This window comes from Rhinolophus sinicus, chromosome 14, assembly GCF_057876585.1.
Source record: "Rhinolophus sinicus isolate RSI-liver-muscle chromosome 14, RSI-T2T, whole genome shotgun sequence".
Taxonomy (NCBI): Eukaryota; Metazoa; Chordata; class Mammalia; order Chiroptera; family Rhinolophidae; genus Rhinolophus; species Rhinolophus sinicus.
In genome coordinates, this window is record NC_142514.1 from 122,286,501 (window position 1) to 122,292,500 (window position 6,000).

Sequence of the window (6,000 nt, forward strand, 5' to 3'; positions counted from 1 at the left end):
GATTGTGCAATAATGGCGTTTTAAAATCTCTCCAGGAAGTTTATGTTTCGAGTCCTTTGGAAGAATAAAGCACAGCTGTTTAAAAAAGAGAGTTTATCGAGGCACCCCGGCCCAGATTCCACTGTGTGCTGGATTTTCCTTGTCTATAGGCATCTGGGCACCTCCATTCCCAGCCCGTGGGGCACGCAGGCAGGCCACTGTGTCTGGACCCGGCCCCGAGCAGGCCTACGCCTTCCCCCAACAGAGACCGCAGGCCTCAAATAGCATCGAGGTGTTCAAATAGAAGAATCAGAACAAGGACGAAAGTGAAAAGAAATAGTCTGCTGGATCTCAGCGAAAGAAAGTACAGTGATTCCTGTGTAGTATGCAAACCAGACCAGACTTGCTATGTTGCAATCTTTCCCCAAAGAAGCCCTTTCTTTGGATGGCTAGTGAAAGGGTGATATTATATGCCTAATCTCACACAAATTAAACATCATAATTTGGGGGAGCAGATTTATGGTACCAAACCAAAAATGCTTCTCCGTCCACCTAGCTAGTGGAAAAAGTGTAAACATTGAAATGCAGTGCTCATTTGAAACCTTTACTTCCTGCCACCAGCTTAACCATCTGCATATTTTCCCTCATGCCAGGGATGATTTGATAGGGTATGGTTCAGAACTCTCTCTGGGTGCTCAATAAATCTTTTTGACTGACCATGTGACCCTTTGTCCCTTCCCTTTCTTAGGGTGATGTCCTGAGCTTTTACCATCAACCTCTGACCAATGATATCACTATTCTCCCCCTGCCATGCATCCCTGTGAGTCCTGAATGCCCTCACCCTTGCCCTGTACATGTGATACGTCTTCATTCTGTTATCCTTTTGTCTTGGCTGTCTGTGTCCGCTGTATCCAGAACAGTGTCGGCATGTAGCAAATTAAAGACCCGAAGGAAAGCAAGCAGTGAGTTAGTGATTAAGAATGAGGACTTTGGAACCAAACAGACCTGGGTTGACATCCTGCCCCCATATCATTCACTGTGTAATCTTAATGTCAGCAGCCACCATTTTTTCACTTATAAAAGGAGGATCAGAATATGTGTTCACAGAGTTGTGAGATTAATCAAGACTCTACACAAGTCTTTATTTTAAGAGTGCCTGTCTTAAAATAAGCTTTCTGTACACGGTAGTTATTAAGTGAGAGCCTTTTGTGAGCCTTGGGAACTTTTGTTTTTGAGGGCCCCTTCTTCCTTACAAAATTTTAAAATTATATTTTATGACTGGGTTGGCATAAAGATACATATATTGCCATTACATCCAAAACATTTCTTCAACCTAAACATTGTTTTTTTCTTGTGTTTTAAAATAAAGAAAAATATCTGTGGGCCCCGGGCAGTATGCTGACCATGCCTAATGGATAAGTCATCCCTGGGTGAGAGACATCTGCCCAGTTTTTCCCTCTTCCCTTAGCGTGTTATTTACTGTATTGTGACGTTGCTGTTCCCTCTGGTCCTTAGGATGCACACTGCCCTTATGTGTCTTCTTTCCTCCATTCCTTCTTTCTCAGCCACCCAAAATATCTGCATTGGGGAGCTCCCAGTAGCTCTAGACCTGCCTCCATTCTTCTCAATTTAAATCTGCGTCTTCATTTGTCGTCATTCCCCTGATCGAGTCTCATTCCCCTGGGGCTATTCTTGGCCTGGAAAGGCGGCACTGAATTTTCTGATAAACTATTTCTCACTGAGTTATTAATGACTAACTGTTCTTCCACTGCTCCTGCTAGAATTTTTGCATTTTGTCACGGAACTCTAGGCGACTCCATACCACAATTTAAAGCCACGTGTCTGACAGTGAGATTTTAGTTTAGCAAAGGAAATACTTCAAAGGAAAGATTGAACTTTGAGAATCATTTAGATTGTATTATGCCAGTAGTGGTGCCGACTGCATCTGTGCATTCAACGGGCCTTAGTGACATGACTTGGATTAGAAATATCTGCCACACAGGACACAGAATGTCCCCAAAATTCTCTTGGTAAAGAATCATGCCCATGGAATCCTCATGGAATCCTTTTATCCATGGGTTGTCTCCCACAGCATTATTAAGGAGGACTTCTGCTTCTCATCTTAAGTCATCCATCAAGCTATCCTTAGAGGTGACCTTACACCATACCATACACATACCTAAAAAAATTCCCATGCCCTCAAAGTCTGTTATTTTCTGGTTTCAGTCAAGAAAGTGTTCTCAAAGATAATGCTGCTTCTAAAGCAAGGAGCTATGGCATAGAACTGGGATAATTTGCCTCATATAGCAAATTAAATTAATGCCAGAATCAGGACTAGATTCCAGGCTTCCTCAATTCCTGGTTGCGGGTACCATCTATCTGTGTCAGCCTAGGGTAGCATTTACTACACAGCACAGACTCTGCCGTTGGAATGCTTGGTTTGACTTCTGGCTTTATTGTTTACTATTTGAAATGCTACTCAATCTCCAAGCGTGTTTTCTCATCTGTAAAAAGGGGAGGGTGGTCAAGAAACATAGTCATGTGCCTGCCGCGCATAACCACGTTTTGGTGAACGGTGGACCACACGTAGGGTTTCTGGGTGGGAATTTCCACCTGTTCTCCTCATGGATTTTTTTGCTTTCCTGTTCCCGAATCCCAAGAAAAGTTGGTTGGGAAATCGGGAAAATTGGCTCCTTGAACCCAGGTGGTTGGTAGTATTGGCCATCACTTTGTGGAAACAATTCATCATGGAGAACAGAAAACAGTTTATATCTCGGGATTCGGGAAAGGGAAAGGGAAAAAAATTCCTGACAACGGGCAGGAATTCCCACCCAGAAACCCTAACCGCACATATGATGGTGGTCCCATAAGATTATAATGGATTATAAACAAAAAGTTTGCTGTATTGAAAGGAAAGGCTGGGACCAATGACGATGTTGAATTTACTGTTAGCTCTGGGTAGTTGAAGCGGGTGAGGAGGCTCCGTGTGCTGTCCAGCCGCCACGCACCTGTTCACTGCGGGGGCCAGGGTTGGTGAGGGAGGGAGAGGAGTTGGCTGGGGAGGAGGGGAGCCCAGCGGCCTGCTGTCTTCCCTCCCAGTTCAGTTCCTTTCTCTCATCCTCTCTCCCTCTTCTTCCTCCTTCGATCCCTCTCCTCCCCCCTCCTTTTTATTATTTCTCTGGTTGTCTTTCGATCTCTGCTCTCCCTTTCTCTCCCCTTCTCTTCCTTTCCTCCCTCCCTTCCTCCTTCCCTTCCTCTGATGTATTCTCACCCTCCCTCGAATGGTGTCTCCCTCCTCAGCCCTCCCCCTACCTCTCCACATACTTAATCTGTTATGTCATAGTTTTACTGTACCTTTTCTATGTTTAGACACGTTAAATACACAAACACTTACAATTGTGTCACAGTTGCCTACAGTATTCAGTATGGTCACATGGTGTAAAGCTTGTAGCCTAGGAGCAAAGGCTGTACCGTACAGCGCAGGTATGTAGCAGTCTGCACCGTCTAGGTTTGTGTAAGTGCACACCAGTTTGTAATGTTCGCACAACAATGAAATCACCTAACCTAACAACACATTTCTCAGAATGTATCCCCGTCGTTAAGAGACACATGACTATAGTATCAGCCTCATAGAACTGTTGGGAAGATCCTTAGAGTGGTTGGGAGAATCAAATGAGATTATTTATATCAATAGCTTACCTCAATGCCTAGCACTCAAGCCCTCAATAAATGGCTTTGTTGTTGTTTAGTATTATAATTATTATGGTTGCTATTACTACAACCATTGCTAATTCTCTTACTGCCTCTATAACCCTGGTGGCTTCAAAAAAGTGCTAGGGCTGCTTCCCAGAGTATACACTGTACTACCCAGGGAGTGGCCAGAGCAATGGGAGAATCTGGCAGAACAGGTTTTTTTCAAAGCAGTGGAAAATAAATCAAAGGTGATAACCCAAACCTGGAAAAAGAATGTATTCCTTTGTTGGGTCTTTATTAGTTGTGAAAGAACCTTCAAAATGTAACTTATACTGGAATAAATCAGTGTGGCCACTCCTGAGGTAACATGGCTGAACCTCTTTGGTCTGTGCTCTTTCTGACCCCATGAGGACAGACAGTGGCACCTTCGAGTTTCTGCTGAATGTGGTGATGGCTGACAGTGTTCTGTGATGAGGTTGCTTACCTGCATGAGTAGACAAGATTAGGAGTCTGGAAACATGCAGAGACAGCAGAGAAGGGGAACAGGGAAGCTTTACACCCAGATACAAAGTATGCTCTGCCCCTTGCTACAAATCGCTCATCACTGAATGTGAAGTCTCATTCAGGGACTTAGTTGGGAATATTGGTTGAAAATAACAGAAGCTCAACTCATGTTAGCTTAAGCAAAAGGGGGAGTTTATTATAAAGCTTCCACAGTGTATCAAAGAAGACAAGGAAAGATGCAGAGCTGGCCTGGGATTGAATCAGACCCTCAAATGTTATCAAAACTGGTGTCTCTCCTCTACGCTTCATTCTTCTCTCTTTCTACAGACTTCTTTTCTCTATGGCTCTGCTTGACATAATAGAACAACAGCTCACATGTTTTGTAAATCACTGTGCAGCCACCCAAAGAGAGCCTGGTTTCCTTTTCTCCAATTCCAGAATTCCCATGGAAAGAACTGATCGGCCCAACTTGGGTCAGGTTGCTTTCTCTGATTACCAGTTAGCAATGGTAAAAGGGAAAAACTGGTTTTACCAACATGGCACATCCACCATAACTGCATACTACCTGTGTGTGGGTAAAACTATAGGTAAGGGATTAATAAAACAGGTATTAAGGAGCTACATGACAAGAAACATATCACTCACATTAGGCTCTGTGCTGCTTCCTGGCCATTCCCAGATTCCTCATCATCTTACCAGAGCTCCAGGATGTCTCTCTGCTCATGTTCCCTGCCCCTTTGTGCTGGGTGAACCCTAACCCTAAACAAGCCAATTGTGGATATAGTGGAAGTCCATATATCGTGTTTCCCTGAAAATAAGACTGGGCCTTACATTAATTTTTGCTCCAAAAGATGCTGTAGGGCGTATTTTCAGGGGGATGTCTTACTTTTTCATGTGCAACAATCTACATTTATTCAAATACAGTCATGTCATCTTTTTCTGGAACGTCGTCATAACGTACTAAATGAGTCCGTCTAGCTGACGATCTTAACTGGGGCTTATTTTTGGGGTAGGTCTTATTTTCGGGGAAACACGGTAGTGGAAATGACACAGGCTTTAGAACTTCGCAGACTTTGATTTAAAGCTCAGGTCTACCACTGACTAGCTATGTGATAGTAGGCAAATTACTTAGCCTCTCTGAACCTTGTTTCCTTATCTATAAAATAATACAAATCTCGTGGGGTTGTTGTAAAGACTAAGGAAAACCAACTACCCATATTTAAAATACATGGCATGTAATAGTGCTCAGTTATGTTAATTTCATTTTCTTAATTAGGTTACCTAGAAATCTTTAGAAGGATGGTGGAGTGGTAGTAAGTGAAAAGGGGGGCAAAGAGAAGCGATAGAGTTTTCTATTCAGGAAGTATCCTTCTGCCTCAGGTATGTTACAGTTATCCTGAGCAAACATTAAATAATTTAAGTAGGTCAGTTGCACTGGGAAAGCCGCACGTTGATAGATCGATGTAGTTTCTCACTTTAGAGGCAAATCAACAAAGATCTCAAGATCAATGATGAATGTTTTAGGTTTCTTTTTAATGTATTGGTGTGACTGTATGGTGCCTAAGTCATGGCTTCTAAAGTTGATATCTATCATACAGTCTAAGGACTGAGTTAGTGAATGAAGTACGTTCACATTTTGTTGTTACTGTTGCTATTTAGAGAAGTCCTCCCTTTGAGAATCTAGTAAGCCATACTTCTTATACGAAGTATGGTTTATTGAGTTCTTAATTCTAACCAGCACTGTGCTAAACTTCTACATGCATTCTTCATTTCTTCCTATTAGTTAAGTGCCATTGTTCCCCATTTTCTGAATAAGGAAATTGA

At 42.8% G+C, this 6,000-nt stretch overlaps 1 protein-coding gene across 2 annotated transcripts in view; it reads left to right on the forward strand.

Moving 5' to 3' along the window:
- The window catches only part of MAML2 (mastermind like transcriptional coactivator 2), a 340,384-nt gene that overhangs the window by 226,228 nt on the left and 108,156 nt on the right, over positions 1-6,000 (forward strand). The window lies entirely within an intron of this gene.